At 39.6% G+C, this 18,155-nt stretch overlaps 1 protein-coding gene across 1 annotated transcript in view; it reads right to left on the reverse strand.

Annotated features, from left to right (window-relative positions):
• Positions 1–5,514, reverse strand: part of LOC117520612 (endothelin receptor type B-like) — a 74,561-nt gene extending 69,047 nt beyond the window's left edge. The window contains exon 1 of the mRNA XM_034181923.1: positions 5,361–5,514. The gene's annotated coding sequence lies outside the window, so the exon portion shown is untranslated. The remainder of the gene's footprint in view (positions 1–5,360) is intronic.
• Positions 5,515–18,155: the final 12,641 nt, after the last annotated feature.

The raw sequence follows: 18,155 nt of genomic DNA on the forward strand, positions 1-18,155 counted from the left end.
TACACCCAGGCCACCAGTGTATCACAGAGTCAAACATATTCACACTCACTTTAAAGTTCCCAGTTCAATTAATCAAAATGTTAGCTTCGATAACCGCTAATCCGCTAACTGAAAAGTTAACTTTTATAACGCTAAACCGATAAACCACTAAAAAAAAACTTTGGCAGAAGTTACAGCTAACCGCTAACTTTTCGTATTGATTTAGTACACTGTTGGCTACTGATAAGCCAGTTTTGACTTTAAGCACCGCAGGAGCTTCTGAGTAGATTTAAAGGCGATCACAAACCCAAAACAAACAAGCCAGAGCTTTGTCTTTATGAACGTTGCATATGTCACACAGACGTTGCTGAAGAGATCAAACGCAAGGCACTTTTCACCCATGGTTTCATTTATAAACAAAACTAATTCTGGACAGTTTATCGACATTAACGGCAACCCTGTCATTTTTACAAAGTGAAAATATTGCACATATCTTTTAAAGTAATGTGCTAATTCTGAAGGTTTGAGCATTAACCAACACACGTGCCAAAAGGCATTATGAGAAGTGAGTATGCCCTCATCACCCCCCCACCCATCAAAATGCACAGAACACTGCCATCTACTGGATGGGAGTGTGAATAATGACCAACATATTTGTGAATCTCAAATGCAGTTTTGTGCTCAGAATATCTCAATATTGTATAAGTGAGCAAAGCAATGAATGTGTGCGATCAGTGATCCACAAATGCTGAATCACACCTCGCAAACAGAATTTTCAGTTTTGCAAAAGCCTTTTTTTTTTTTTTTTTTACAAATGAATAAAAGAAATTCTATATTTACAAACACACATTTATTTGCAAAAACCAACACACAAGTTACAAATCAGAAATTTGTGTTTGTGGATTGCAAAACACGTGCAAATTTGCAGGTATAAATGAGACTAATTTAACTCCATAAATAAGTGTCTTTTCACTTAAAAAAAGTAAAGATTTGTATATGCACGCTGTCTTTAAAGCAGACACACTCTTGATTGCTGCTGCAATGTATTATGGGAGTGGGGTTTGAGCTTTTTTTTTTAATTATTATTGTAGAACATATTGGTTAGCAGTGTTGTTAGTGTTATAGATTTGTTGTGTTTTTATAGTTCAAGTAGTGTAGTTACTTTGGTGAAGAGTTATGTTGTGACCATGAGTGAAAAGTGCCTTGTATTTGATCTCTTCTGCAACCATCTGTGTTGTTGTATTTGAAAAGTAAATGAGACTTATTTGCAGTAGCTGGCAGCTGCCCCATCCCCCTCTGCTGTGGGAGAACTGAGCTTCTCATAACGGCCTGACACAACAGGAACTAACATGTATGATTTTAGGGTTTATAAATGTTTTTGACTCAGTTTTACTCACTATGCCAGCAAAAAAATGTTTGCGGACTGAAAGTTAGCAGAACTAAATTTAGCGGAAGCTAATTGGTCCACTGATGGTTTTCAAAGTTAGCTGAAAAGCTAATCCACTAATGAAAAAGTTAGCTTTGCTAATTAGCATTTAGCAGATTAGCGGAATTGTGCCCACAACTGAGTATACATAATATTAAATTAATAGTAAATTATTTTTTTTCTTTCTACATTGTTATTATCACTAAAGAACTAGTGATTGTTTTAAACATTTCCTCAGCAAAATGTGATTTACATTTAATATGTCAAATCCCACAGAACACCATGAGCGAACTTTCACTTAAAAATATCAGTAATCCTAACTTACTTTTATGAGTTTATTCAACAATTCTAGAAATACAGATTTCTTCATTGGTATAACTCGTTATTCTAATCCAATTACATTTTTTCAGCAAATGTGATTGGATAGTCGTGTGACATAATCAGGCGTATAATATCTGTGAAACGGAACAAAATATTAGACCGATGGCCAAAGATGTATTACTCCGCGCCCTGATCGGTGTTCTGACGAGATGTCATTATTGTAGAATGTCATTCCTGTACTCCGCACGCAACAGCACATGTGCAGTATTGTGGGACGCGGAACTTTTGAGACTCACAATTTGTCAGAACACCGCCTGCTCGCTCTGCTAGCTGTTAGTGCTGTTAGCTCAGAGTGCGAGAAAGTTGCGTGATGCGGCCAAAATGGGTGAATTTAAGCTATCGTATTAAAATATTGATGTGGATTCTGATACAGAATTACTGTTTCACTTTGATGGATTTTCACATTTGATGGATTACTTCACACCCTGACTGCTGTTGGAGAGACGGCTCGCTGCTTCGCGGTAAGCCTACCCTCGCCAACAGAATTGCCAACAGAAAAATAAACTGTGCAAACTATGGAATTGGATTAGAATGGGAATAACTCCCTTGTGTCTGATGATGTGTCGGATGTTCATGTTGTTATATAAGGTTGAAAATATCCATTTTATCGGTGATGCGTTAATGCAATATTTTCGACCATATATCCCAGCATGAATGTCCGACACATCATCAGACACAATGGGGTTATTCCATAATTATAAACAGTTAATAAAAAATTTTTCTTTCATCTCTGAGGTATTTCTAAATTGAAACCCCTTGTGTCCAAGGTTGAATTGTAGATGATTATTCACACTTTTATATTCTTCTCTCCTGACTATTGTAATAGCCTTTTTTTTTTTTTTTTACCTGTCTAAATAAGAAGGAGCTTGACCGAATTCAGGTCATCCAGAATTCTGCTGCAAGGCTTTTAACTGGAACACACAAACGGGCCCATGTCATGCCTCTTTTAGCCTCCCTTCACTGGCTACCTGTGAAGTTTAGAATACATTTTAAAATCTTGACCTTCACTTTTAGAGCCTTGCATGGCCAAGCTTCTCCTTACACTGAAAAAAAATGCTACTTTGGATCAACTTAAAAAAATTGATGTAATTTGTTACAGCTAATTTTTTTAGTTTCTCACAATGTATATTTATGATTTTGTAAAGTGATTCCAGCAGATTTAAACTGGAAACCACAATTTTCCATTAGACCAATGTAAATAAGTAGTTTGAATGAAGTGCACTGTTTCACTTTTTTCAGTGTACATCACTGACCTCCTACAGCTGCACATTCCGACCTGCAGTCTGAGATCCGCAGGCCAGATGTTACGTGATCCCACAAAAAACAATTTTAAGACACAAGGTGATCGCTCTTTTGAAGAAGTAGCACCTAGGCTGTGGAACGCTCTGCCTCTTTCTCTTCGCCGTCTAGAGGCCGTTGATGTATTTAAAAAGCAGTTAAAGACTTTTCTTTTTAAACAGTGTTTTAGTTAGATGTGGGATTTTATTGTTTTATTCTTTTAATTGTGCTTTCTTGTTTTAAAACAATTGTTTTAAATGTACCTTCTCTGTATTTCATGTATTTTACTTGTTTGCTTTGTGAAACATTTTGTGATGACTTATATGTGAAAGGTGCTATAGAATTTTATTTATTACTTATTTACTCACTTAACTCTGTTTTTAATTAGTCTAAATACGTAAAGTAAGGTACTTTAATTATTTAGTCAAGTAACTTATTTGGAAAAAATTAAAAGATGGTAAAATTGTTCCAAAATGTAAGAATTTGAATTGGGCTCAAAACGGAAATATCTACTGCAGTAAGCTGCCTTTAAATTAAAGTTTCACCAGTGTTTTGATTTTCCTAGCGAAGAACACTTTAACAGATATACAAAGTTGGAGATCAATCCAACAACCTTCAGTGTTTTGGTTGAAGGTCAACCAACTCTATCAGTGGTGTGATGTTCTCCAAGTAGTATTTCTTCTTTACATTAATCTCTTGAGATTATTTGACTCAATGCACGCGCGCACACACGCATGCACATATAAAATAGTCCATTTAATCATTTTTATTCTATTATTTCATTAGTGTGCTGAGATAAGCCCCAAACAGTATAACCAAAAGGAAACAAATGGATAAAGATGATGAATGCTCTGCCCTGTTTTGCTTAGATGACTGTTGGTCATATGACAGAGTTGATTGTTGTCTACAAACCAAACAGCTGGTGGTTGTTCAATTCCTGACTATTTCTGTAACATAAAAGCTTCAAGTGAGAGTTTGAACCCATAATTGCTCCAGATCTCAACCAACCAGAGGTGGTTGACGAGAGAGAGGACTTCAATACACAACTCCTTCAAAGTGACCTTTTTTTTTTTTTTTTACATTATTTCAAATTTTAATTAATTGAAATACCCTGGTGTTGAGATGGTCAATTATTGATTTTAAGTTAGTGCAACTTAACATGTCACTTTGCATGAACTTGTTAATCCAAGTCACACAGTTAATATCCAAAAGTCAACTTAAAATAGTGTAAAAGTCTGAGCAGCTGTATTATTATTATTATTATTATTATTATTATTATTATTTGCAGTGTATTAATAAAAGCACACTGTGCTCTGTCATATACTGAAAAACAGGAACTGTTGGATCAACTTTTAAAAAGTACTCCAGTTGGCATTACTCAAATTAATTATGTTGATCCAAATTAATTTAAGTGGTAATGCCAAACTATTCACTTAATTCAGACAAACCTACTTCATTTGATCGTGCACCGCCCCCTCCTTTTTTCACACTTGAAAACTTTAGTGTAAGTAAGGTCTTTTGGCTTCTCTTTCTTTTCACAATATGAAAAAACTTTATCAAAATAAATGAATACATAATTTGGCCAATTTAACACATGGTAGTATTCTTCATAAAGATATTTGCAGTTGTGTGGCTCATAATGTTGCTGCGCCCATCAGTGTGGAATAATAGGAACAAAAAAAAAACAAAAACAAAAATACACCTGCAAACTCCAATGCACTCAAAAATTATGACAGAAGATTAATATAAATAAAAGGAAACAGCTGTGTTTACCCTTTAGTGCACATGTGGATGTGAACAGGTTTTTTTTAAACCAGTGTGAAACATTGTCTTGCTGCAGTGCGCAGATTCCCAGAATTCCAGTTGACAGCTAAAGTCAAAATTGTTTCATTCTTTTTATGCTGGAAATATTTGCAGTCAGACTTTGTGCTGTATAATCTACACATGAAGGTGGAAAAGTGTGCAAACTGTGGAACTGTTGCAGTCTAAAGCAGTCATTATATACATCTGCATGACTATAAGCATCACCTCAGTTCATTATCATTTTTTTTTAAATATCTTTGAGAAAAGATGTAAGAAAATGTTATGAATTTCATAAATTAACTTGTCATTTATTTGCTGGAAATGACCAAGACAACAAGCTCACAAAACTTTGGCTTCAGCCACAACAAGAAAGAAAAAAGAAAGGATTCAAAGAAAGAGATGAAAAGCCTGATTTGTAAAAAAAACCCCAAAACAAAACAAAACAAAACAAACAAAAAAACCCTAAAACATAAAATGATTAATCCGCACTTACCAGCTGATCTGAGCGCTAAAGTTTCCAGCAGTATTCCAGCATGTGTCAGTTACCCCTGAGGTGTTTTAATGAAATGTCTCCTCTCTGCTTCAGTGGGCTCCAGGCGCGTCCACTCCGCTCCGCCGTGCGTCACGATCCTCCAGATGTCTGTGCGCTCTGACGCACCGATGGACAGTGGGCAGTTTTATAGCCGCAACCCCGGTGGCCGCAGCGACAGCCAATCACATCACAGAGCCAAGCATCCTTCCTCTCTGCTCTGGAGACTAAACTTCGGCTTTTCCTGGTGCTGCTGGGTGGTGTGTGTTTACAGACACCCCGTGATTTTTGAAAACCTGTTGGGCTGACAGTGTCAAGCAAAGGCGGTTCTATTTTGTACAGATGGGGTGGTCTGAGTGTCCACCCCTTATTTTCAAAAGATGTACTGATATGAAAGAATCCTGGACTAAGAATTGGGCAGAATTGGGAAGGATTACTTTGAAATGTAATCCGTTACTGAATTCAAAATATAATACAATCAAAAAATATTTCTGGATTACTTACAATTCAATCTGAGCACTTTTGAAATACTACAAAATCAATTCCTGAAAATGATGCATCTCACAAGAAAAATGGACACATTTTTAAAAATCTGGTAAACTATAACTTTAATTCTAAATTAAAACAAAGTTTTTTTTCCAATATTTATTTAATTCCTTTCAAAGAAAAACAGAAAAGCAGAAATGAATATATTACAAGACATTGAATGAAAAGGAGCAGAGGGAAGAACAAGTCTTATATTTTCTGTCCCTTTTACAATACAATCTTTCAATTTTAGGCATCATTATTCAACATTATTTAACAGATTACATTTTTTGACTTTGTCACATACCACTGACGTATTTCATAATTTTAGCCATTATTTAAAAGATTACATTTTTAACAGGTTACATTTTAGACTTAAAACATTTTAGACATTATTAACAGATTACATTTTAGACTTTGTCACAACCCAAGTTTAGAAAATGGATGGATGGATTTTTGACATACAGTACTTTAAATTATTTATGTTACAGTTTATCAGATTAAAAAAGATATTTGTGGTTTTATCCATTTTTAATATGAAGGGCATCAAAAGCAATCCGATTCTACTGTATTTTGTATTCATTGATTACATTTCAAAGTATTCTCAACTCTGGAATTGGGCCACACCTGGAACACATATAAATGTACTTTATGCATTTGAAGCACGTTTTGCACAACAACACTGATTTTATTCAATTTTCTATTTTTTTGCAGGGGATTCCAGATGGCTGGGAATCATTACAAAACCTTGACAAGCTTGTATAAAACAGTTGCTCAGCGGCAACATTTTGTGACCTGTCATCACAGTCTTTCTATTCTGCTCCTTGTTTATCAAGAACTTGGTCATTCTCGCCCAAGATCATTAAATGTTAGCCTCAGGTCCTACTTTTCTTTGGAAATTATTGATGTAGCTGTCAAATTTGATGTTTGCAGTAAACATTAAGCAGCCCTGCTGTTTGAGCAAAATATGGTGCCAAATAATGTATGAAACTCAGCATGCAAAGTAATTTCTGGAGAAGATAAAAGTTTTTGTCAGTGCAAGAATGTGCTTTGTAAATATGCCTCATTGAGCTCATAGTTGAAAACAAAGGCACGATTTGCACTACATTACATGCAGAAAAGGGGTCATTTTATTTAAATAGCAAGTGCAAAAATCCCCTTCAGCCCATCTGCCACTGAAACCCAGACACCCCGTGTACTTAAATGTCCTAAGTGAGGTCAAAGGTAATGAAATGAATGCACTGGCTGGTCAACTTGACTCATGTTTTTTTTTTTTTGGGGGGGGGGGGGGGGGGGGGGAATCAATGACATCTATCTATGAAATACTTTAGGCCATTTTAGGGGGTCCAGCACCTGTCTCCAGGTTTTGAGGCTCTTTTTCAAGGGTAAAATAAGTGCCTATCCTGCGATTGGTATTTCTGAGCAACGTTATATTGTAAAAGTGAGCAAAAGAAATGAAACAAAATGGATAGCAGAGGCGAGAGATAGATTGACGAAGACTTACTGGTATTGTTTTTCTTCCTGACGGATACGTTCCAGCGAGCAATGGAGTCCTTGAGGAGGAATGATGAAATTTACATGCCATGTCAGCACACCTAGATACCAAGTCAAGTCTGGGACTATGCATGTGTGTTGTGCATCACCACATCCTCCACACCATGGGTCCCCCTGGGTCTTAGATGGCAACCACCCAGGCAGACAACCAGTCCATCCCTACCTCCTAAGGGTAATCTATCTGCCACAGCCAGGTGAAGTGTGGACAAACCTTTGATCTTCTCCAGCCACTGGGATCTTCAACCTGCGGCACCTGGATAAGATACCCTCAGAACTAAATAAACTGCAAAACTGTGTTGAGAGAAATTTAAAACGTTGAAGCAGGACTACAAGCATTTGAAGGAACACAAAAACACAACCTTGTACACCGGGAACAGACGGACAGAAGACGTCGCATGTTTTTATTCATCCACAAGCGTTGCAGTAGAGAACACTCCATTGACAATTCTGGAATCAGGTAATCAATTAATGAACTACCGTATTTTCCTGAGTATAAGTCTGTTTTTAAATAGTTTGGGCGGTCCTGCGACTTATACTCCTTTGTGACTTGTATACCAAAAAAGTCACACATTTATTATTGATAATAATAATAATAATTATAATGATTGTTTTTCTGTTCATTATTTTTATGGACAGAATTTCTAGGCACAGCCAGGGTGTAGAGGGGGTCTGGTTTGGGAACCACAGAATCTCCTCTCTGCTGTTTGCGGACGATGTGGTTCTGTTGGCTTCGTCAAATCAGGACCTTCAGCGTGCACTGGGGCGGTTTGCAGCCAAGTGTGAAGCATCCGGGATGAAAATCAGCACCTCCAAGTCCGAGGCCATGGTTCTCGACCGGAAAAAGGTGCTTTGACCTCTTCAGGTCGGTGGAGTGTCCTTGCCTCAAGTGGAGGAGTTTAAGTATCTCGGGGTCTTGTTCACGAGTGAGGGACGGATGGAGCATGAGATTGATAGACGGATCGGTGCAGCATCTGCAGTGATGCGGTCGCTGTATCGGACCATCGTGGTGAAGAGAGAGCTGAGTAGGGGGGCAAAGCTCTCGATTTACCAATCGATCTATATTCTGATCCTCAGCTATGGTCATGTGATTTGGCTCATGACCGAAAGAATGAGATCGTGAGTACAAGCGGCCGAGATGAGTTTCCTCTGCAGGGTGGCTGGGCGCTCCCTTAGAGATAGGATGAGGAGCTCGGTGTCGAGCCGCTCCTCCTCCACGTCGAAAGGAGTCAGTTGAGGTGGCTCAGGCATCTTTTCCGGATGCCCCCTGGACGCCTCGCTGGAGAGGTGTTCCGGGCACGTCCCACTGGGAGGAGGCCCCGGGGAAGACCCAGGACACGCTGGAGGGACTACAGCTCTCGGCTGGCTTGAGAACGCCTTGGGGTTCCCCCGGAGGAGCTGGGGGAGGTGTGTGTGGATCGAGAGGTCTGGGCGGCTTTGCTTGAGCTGCTGCCCCCGCGACCCGACTCTGGATAAAGCGGAAGAAAATGGATGGATGGATGGATAATGATTGTTTATATAGGACTTTCTCAGGAAGTGCAAAACAAAATAAATAAAATAAGTAAATGCCAATAATAGAAATTACACCTGCTTTTGCTTTCCCAATAGCACGCTATCCTTGCATATTAACAAAAGGTAGCAAGCAAACTTTTATGACACTTGGGCAGTATGTCTCATGGCCACTTCATATCTCTTCTGGAATGCCATGATGCATTCTGTTCTTTTGTTTATCACACAAAACACAGTTTTACTTTTACACATACAGTAGTGTTCAGAATAATAGTAGTGCTATGTGACTAAAGAGATTAATCCAGGTTTTGAGTATATTTGTTATTGTTACATGGGAAACAAGGTACCAGTAGATTCAGTAGATTCTCACAAATCCAACAAGACCAAGCATTCATGATTTGCACACTCTTAAGGCTATGAAATTGGGTTATTAGTAAAAAAGTAGAAAAGGGGGTGTTCACAGTAATAGTAGCATCTGCTGTTGACGCTACAAACTCAAAACTATTATGTTCAAACTGCTTTTTTAGCAATCCTGTGAATCACTAAACTAGTATTTAGTTGTATAACCACAGGTTTTCATGATTTCTTCCCATCTGCAAGGCATTCATTTTGTTGGTTTGGAACCAAGATTTTGCTGATTTACTACTGTGCTTGGGGTCATTGTCTTGTTGAAACACCCATTTCAAGGGCATGTCCTCTTCAGCATAAGGCAACATGACCTCTTCAAGTATTTTGACATATCCAAACTGCTCCATGATACCTGGTATGCGATATATAGGCCCAACACCATAGTAGGAGAAACATGCCCATATCATGATGCTTGCACCACCACGCTTCACTGTCTTCACTGAGAACTGTGGCTTGAATTCAGAGTTTGGGGGTCGTCTCACAAGCTGTCTGCGGCCCTTGGACCCAAAAAGAACAATTTTAGTCTCATCAGTCCACAAAATATTCCTCCATTTCTCTTTAGGCCAGTTGATGTGTTCTTTGGCAAATTGTAACCTCTTCTGCACGTCTTTTATTTAACAGGGGGACTTTGCGAGGAATTCTTGCAAATAAATTAGCTGCACACAGGTGTCTTCTAACTGTCACAGCACTTACAGGTAACTCCAGACTGTCTTTGATCATCCTGGAGCTGATCAATGGGTGAGCCTTTGCCATTCTGGTTATTCTTCTATGCCATTCTGGTTATTCTTCTATCCATTTTGATGGTTGTTTTCCATTTTCTTCCATGCATCTCTGGTTTTTATTGTCCATTTTAAAGCACTGGAGATCATTGTAGATGAACAGCCTATAATTTTTTGCACCTGTGTATACGTTTTCCCCTCTCCAATCAACTTTTTAATCAAACTATGCTGTTCTTCTGAACAATGTCTTGAATGTCCCTTTTTCCTCAGGCTTTCAAAGAGAAAAGCTGGCCACATGTTCTCCTTGAATTGCTGGCTGTCTGAGTGGTGTCCAAAAAATGAGGTGGGCTTCATAGATAATTGGCAAAGCTTCTGGGGAAAACCTGGTCTTGTTAGGAGAGACGGCATCCATCCCACTTTAGATGGAGCAGCTCTCATTTCTAGAAATCTGGCCAATTTTATTAAACCCTCCAAACCGTGACTATCCAGGGTTGGGACCAGGAAGCAGAGTTGTAGTCTTACACACCTCTCTGCAGCTTCTCTCCCCCTGCCCTCCCCCCAATACCCCATCCCCATAGAGATGGTGCCTGCTCCCAGACCACCAATAACCAGCAAAAATCTATTTAAGCATAAAAATTCAAAAAGAAAAACTAACATAGCACCTTCAACTGCACCACAGACTAAAACAGTTAAATGTGGTTTATTAAACATTAGGTCTCTGTCTTCTAAGTCCCTGTTAGTAAATGATATAATAATTGATCAACGTATTGATTCATTCTGCCTTACAGAAACCTGGTTACAGCAAGATGAATATGTTAGTTTAAATGAGTCAACACCCCCGAGTCACACTAACTGTCAGAATGCTTGTAGCACGGGCCGAGGGGGAGGATTAGCAGCAATCTTCCACTCCAGCTTATTAATTCATCAAAAACCCAGAGCTTTAATTCATTTGAAAGCTTGACTCTTAGTCTTGTCCATCCAAATTGGAAGTCCCAAAAACCAGTTTTATTTGTTGTTATCTATCGTCCACCTGGTCGTTACTGTGAGTTTCTCTGTGAATTTTCAGACCTTTTGTCTGACTTAGTGCTTAGCTCAGATAAGATAATTATAGTGGGCGATTTTAACATCCACATAGATGCTGAGAATGACAGCCTCAACACGGCATTTAATCTATTATTAGACTCAATTGGCTTCGCTCAAAATGTAAATGAGTCCACCCACCACTTTAACCATACTTTAGATCTTGTTCTGACTTATGGTATGGAAATTGAAGACTTAACAGTATTCCCTGAAAACCCCCTTCTGTCTGATCATTTCTTAATAACATTTACATTTACTTTAATGGACTACCCAGCAGTGGGCAATAAGTTTAATTACGGTAGAAGTCTTTCGGAAAGCGCTGTAACTAGGTTTAAGGATATGATTCCTTCTTTGTTATGTTCTCCAATGCCATATACCAACACAGTGCAGAGTAGCTGTCTAAACTCTGTGAGTGAGATAGATTATTTTGTCAATAGTTTTACATCCTCATTGAGCACAACGTTGGATGCTGTAGCTCCTCTGAAAAAGAGAGCCTTAAATCAGAAGTGCCTGACTCTGTGGTATAACTCACAGCTTAAAGCAGATAACCCGTAAGTTGGAGAGGAAATGGCGTCTCACTAATTTAGAAGATCTTCACTTAGCCTGGAAAAAGAGTCTGTTACTCTATTAAAAAGCCCTCCGTAAAGCTAGGACATCTTACTACTCATCACTAATTGAAGAAAATAAGAACAACCCCAGGTTTCTTTTCAGCACTATAGCCAGGATGACAAAGAGTCAGAGCTCTACTGAGCTGAGTATTCCTTTAACTTTAACTAGTAATGACTTCATGACTTTCTTTGCTAATAAAATTTTATTTCTCTGATACTCACTGGGCTCGTAAGCATTGAAAGCCGAGATAGGCATGTCCCAACTTGTCCTCTAACACTCTGAAACGGAGGTGTTCCTTTGTCTCTCTCGATCAGCGAATTGGTCGTGACGCGCGAAGCCTCCGTGCGGCTTTCTATGACAAAATCTCTTGTTAAAAGTGAAATCTTCCGGAAAATGGCTGATGTCCAGCTCTTGTGATAACCAGAGAAATTGCTCACGACGGTCCCGGCTCCACACAGCGATCCGTTTAGAAATGATGTGGTGTTTTCTGCCTCTTGATGGCGGCTCGGAGCGCGGCGCGCCGTGCGCCATTGTGGGGCATCCGTAAAGCTGCAGTAACAGTCCTTATTCTCTGTGAAGCCCGTAAAATTTTCACCGAAAGCCAGATAAATTTTTCGAATGGTTTCCGGCTGCTTGTCTCTAACAGTTTCTGAAAAAATTCTGATGGAAAAAAAGCCCAAATCATTCCACCATTTCCTCTCAATGAAACAACGACGAGAGGGGTGGAGCAGTGCTCACTCAAAGCCTGCCCACAGGCGAATGACGCAACCGACAGGTGTGAAAAAACTCACGCATGTGCACGAAGGTTCAAGCTTGGCTGACGTAAAAACATATGAATCAAATCCATATAGTTTTTGAAAAAATAAAAAGGTACGATACTTTTCTGACAGACCTCGTAAACTTGTGCATTTATTGATGATGTAATGACAGCCATCTCCCCAGTGCCTTTACCTGACATGCAGCCCCATATCATCAATGACTGTAGAAATTTACATGTTCTCTTCAGGCAGTCATCTTTATAAATCTCATTGGAACGGCACCAAACAAAAGTTCCAGCATCATCACCTTGCCCAATGCAGATTCGAGATTCATCACTGAATATGACTTTCATCCAGTCATCCACAGTCCACCATTGCTTTTCCTTAGCCAATTGTAACCTTGTTTTTTTTCTGTTTAGATGTTAATGATGGCTTTTGTTTAACTTTTCTGTATGTAAATCCCATTTCCTTTAGGCGGTTTCTTACAGTTTGGTCACAGATGTTGACTCCAGTTTCCTCCCATTCGTTCCTCATTTGTTTTGTTGTGCATTTTCGATTTTTGAGACATATTGGTTTAAGTTTTCTGTCTTGACGCTTTGATGTCTTCCTTGGTCTACCAGTATGTTTGCCTTTAACAACCTTCCCATGTTGTTTGTATTTGGTCCAGAGTTTAGACACAGCTGACTGTGAACAACCAACATCTTTTGCAACATTGCGTGATGATTTACCCTCTTTTAAGAGTTTGATAATCCTCTCCTTTGTTTCAATTGACATCTCTCGTGTTGGAGCCATGATTCATGTCAGTCCACTTGGTGCAACAGCTCTCCAAGGTGTGATCACTCCTTTTTAGATGCAGACTAACGAGCAGATCTGATTTGATGCAGGTGTTAGTTTTGGGGATGAAAATTTACAGGGTGATTCCATGATTTATTCCTCAGAATTGAGTGAGTCCATATTTTTTCCCTCTACTTGGTCTAAAAAAGTAACTGTTACTGACTGCCACAATTTTTTTACTTGATTTCTTATAGTGTTTCTTAAAGCCAGGAAGTTGCCATTTGAAATGACTTTAGTTTTGTCTCATGTCTGTGATCTGCTTTTTTTCTACAAAATTAAACAACTGAATGAACATCCTCTGACGCCAGTGATTCCATAATTATTGCCAGGGGTTGTAAATGCAGTCCATTTATCATTTTGCAGGGATTTTCACTTATCTTGTATGTGAAAGTATTTGCAAATGTCACCAACAGCATTCCTCATCATCACACTAACTATAACAAGAACTAAAATGGCAGTAAAAGAAAGATTTTTTTCACAGCTTCAGATGTCAGCAAAAATAAAAAATAAACTAACCACTGCAGATTGTTTAGAGAACATCACAACACAACATTTCCTGTGGGTTGCCATAGAAATGGGAGCAGTTTTCCCACTGACGGTGGGAAAACCTCCTGGGATTATTGTAGTTGAACTCTTCCGGTTGGAAGGGTGGAGATGCTGTTGTTCTGATGTTGTAAACGACCTCAGAATCCATCATGGGAGCCAGGTATTATCCATTTCACACGGGAACAAAGGACTTGTTGTCCGTCTCTGGAAAGGAATGTGTGATTACCTAGACTGCAACAGCTGCAGGGTCATTATACTGCTCTGTGTGTGGGGAAACATGCCTACAAGTGTCAGTATTAACACAAATCAGTCACACTGATAGAGAGGAATAAACGCCGGAGCAGAGATTGTCATTTCACTGTCGTGATGATCCCACCTGCTGTGTTCTCAGCGGGACACCGTGCTTTGTTCCACCGCCTGTCACGTGCTCTTTGCTGGATGCTGCGTATATAAAATAATTATTTTATAGTGAATTAATCATTTTCTCTGCAGGTTGTCTGTTGAAAACAGCTCTAATCGCTTCCTGAATCACAGAAGACCACTCCAGCAGTGCCGTTCGTGTGTGTGCGCACTGAATGACCTGGTGAAAGCATTTGGAGCCGTCTAAAAAGGTAATTATTTGTCATGTCTACATTGTCTTGGCTTGGTAAAACAGTTGTGTGTTCTTTCCTTCTTGTCTGCAGCTGTCGATTTAACATCTTGTTCTACGTAATCATTCAGATGAGCTGCACTCTAATGCGATCCGCTGATGCAATCACTTGCTCTGTTCACTTTTTTTACTCCACTTGACAAACTGCACGTCGTGTTGGTGAGGAGATCATGCAACATAGCATGGCATAATAATAATAATAATAATAATAATAATAATAAATTTTATTTGTAATGCACTTTACATTTGGCACCAAATCCCAAAGTGCTAAAGTATAAAACAGAAGAACACAGAAGACTATAAATCAATGTAAAAGTAATAAAACAGTAACAATAAAAAAATAAGAATGATAAAACAGCAGCAGTTATTTAGCTAAAGGCCAGAGTAAAAAGGTAGGTTTTGAGTCCTTTTTTAAAAGCATCCACGGTCTGTGGAGCCCTGAGGTGGTCTGGAAGGGCGTTCCATAGACGGGGAGCAGCCACTGAGAAGGCCCTGTCACCCATGGTCTTGAGCCGTGTCCTGGGCATGGCTAGACAGTGCTGTTGGCCTGACCGAGTCCTAGTGGAAGTGTGTGGTGTGAGCAGTTCAGTGAGGTAAGTGGGGGCCACACCATGAAGACAGTGATGAGTGTGCAGGAGGACTTTGTATTGAATACGGCAGTGAATGGGGAGCCAGTGGAGGGAGTGAAGAATAGGGGTGATGTGCTTGTGCCTGCGCACCCTCATCAGGACCCTGGCAGCGCTGTTTTGGACATACTGGAGCTTTTGAATGCTCCTGCCAGAGATCCCGAAGAGGATCGCATTACAGTAGTCCAGCCTGGAGGAGACAAAGGCGTGGACAAGCTTCTCTGCAGAAGGGAGGGAAAGAGAAGAGCGAAGTTTGGAGATATTACGGAGGTGAAAGAAGGCAGTTTTACAGATGGAGGTGACATGATTGTCAAAGCAGAGGTGGGGGTCAAATTTGACCCCTAGGTTTATCACAGAGGGAGAGAGGGGAATGTTGTGTACAAAAAATGAAACAGAGGTGATTGGGGAGGAGCGGAGTTGATGGGGGGTACCAGCTTCTGTTTTGGAGCCATTTAGCTGTAGGAAGTTTTGACTCATCCGCACCTCTATCTCCTCCAGGCAGGAGCTGAGGCGGGAGACTGTGACCGAGGGGGGACAAGAAGGAGAGATGGTGAGGTAGAGTTGTGTGCCGTCAGCATAGCACTGAAAATTAATTCCATGCTTGCTGACGACACGACTGAGGGGAAGCATGTAAATGGTGAAGAGGGTTGAGCCGAGTACGGAGCCCTGGGGGACCCCACAGGTAACAGTGTGGCATTTACACATGAAGGTCTTTTTGAACATTTCAAAATTCTCTTTGCGTGATTGCACACGCTGGCGCCCCTCTCACATTCAGTCTTCACCTGTTAAAGACAAGTTTACTCTCCTGCACGACAGAGACCGTGCAAGTGCGTGAGTCTGTATCAGTGCACACGAGCATGACTTTGATTCACACAGTTTAGAAACTGAATTGCTTAAAATGCTTTCTCCAGCTTGTTAGGCAAGCACGCGAACGGCTTGAGCTGAAGTGGTCCTCTGTGATTCAGTAAGCGATTAGAGCCGTTGTCAGCGGCCAACTTGCAGAGAGAATGATTAATCGCCACAAAATAATTATTTTATATAAACAGCGTCCAGCGCAGAGCAAGTGGCAGGCGGTGGAACAGCAGGTGGGATCGTCAGGACGTGCAAGTGCATGAATCAAAGTCATACTCGTGTCAGTACACCTTAACTCGGAATGCCGTCTTGGCCCAGAGGTTGGTTCTACAATATAAACAAAGAAACATGTTCACTAATTCCACCACAAGAGTAGCAGAAATGTTTCGAGAGGGGCTCCTGTCAATGAATTGTTTTTGTTATTTATGTGGATCTTTGTTTTATGAGTGAATAGAACAAAGGTTTATGTTAAGGAAAAAAAAATTACTGGAGATAAACAGCAGTTGTCAGTAAGTTAACATGGTGTCACTTTTGTCAGTCACAGTGTGTCTGCGTCAGTAGAGAATGATGTTATTATGAATGAGGTTGAATGCTGCTATACATATTACTGGGGGAAAGGTTGTAAATCAGTCTTGGAATTATTAAAATGTTATATTTGCATGGACAAAAATGGAACTAATAATAATACAATGTAATGCTACTACTACTATTGCTATTATTATTCCTACTACTTGTAATAATAGCTAAAGTGTGAGGCTATTGTGTTGCCTGAATCACAAAGAGTTCACACTTTGGTACCCATGTAATGTGCCAATAAATGAAAATGATTAATTTATATTGTGCTTGGTGTGATCCAGTATGTATGTATTAGGATAATAATATTATGGCAATTTCTGTACATGACTGTTTGGAATTTAAGGACCAGTTTGTCTCTGGATAGGACATATCGTAGCCATGATTACTCCTCAGCTATCAAACCCCAGGCCCTACGTACAATGACAGCTAGCCAAGAACATTTTAAATGTGTACATCTGAACATTATGAGTATTTTTTTTTAAAATTTATAAAAACCTTGTAACAACAATCCATAAGTATTAAATGCAGAAGCATTTACTCAATTACCACATGGGGACATTGTGGAAATACTTTCAAATTCAATGGGTTCATCTATTTTTGGCTCAGAAGCATGTTAGCAATAATCATTTTTTTAAAGTGTAAAATAGTATTTTAACTATGTTTGATATGATGAGTACCAAAATGAGAAACCAAAAATATAATAATCTCAATTTTGAGTAGAAAGGGTATTATGGACATGCATTTGTATTAGCAAATATGTGGAGAAAGGAAAAAGGATCATTTTTGGGACTAATTTTGTGCAGATGCAACCATCGTATGCAAAGTTACAGCAAGAAATATGAATTTCAGGAAGTTGTGAAAAACTCTAGAATGGTACATTATACCATGTGCCCAAAGTAGGAGCTGTGTCCACATTCTCCACATTACATCAGATCTACTTCTGGTGGGTGTTGGACATGATTTCCCTTGTCACCAGTCCTGTTCCTGATTTTCATGGACAGGAGTTCAAGTGTCAGGGATTGTAAGGCATCCAGTTTGGTGATCTCAGAATTACATCTTTGCTTTTGGGGAAGATGTTGTTGTGTGTTGGGGGGTTTGGCTGGACATTTGGGTGTTCTTTTCTTTTCTTTGCTCTCCAGGTGGTATGCAAACTGGTTTTTGTCTGTGGAGAAAGTGCTGGCAGAAGAGTCCTTCACCCTCATCAGCATGATTTGCAGCACCTGTGGATGATGCTCACGTGCAAACTTAAAGACTTTCAGCTGAAGCAGATAATGAGATGGCGTTCTGCATTTAAGCCAGGAGTGATTCAAGCTGAATTGCCGGGAACTCGACCTTGTGACGTTCGTTTGTGAGACGCTGAGGACCGCGCCTGGGTTTGACACATCGTGCCTGTGAAGGAGGACGGGTGAGGGACACATGCTGTCAGCACACATCAGAGGTGATTGATTGTCTGAATAAGTGTTAATAGTAATTTGATATTTTGTTGCGCAGTGTATTTGAACATTGATGAGAATTGT

The sequence above is a fragment of the Thalassophryne amazonica genome, chromosome 11, assembly GCF_902500255.1.
Source record: "Thalassophryne amazonica chromosome 11, fThaAma1.1, whole genome shotgun sequence".
Taxonomy (NCBI): domain Eukaryota; kingdom Metazoa; phylum Chordata; class Actinopteri; order Batrachoidiformes; family Batrachoididae; genus Thalassophryne; species Thalassophryne amazonica.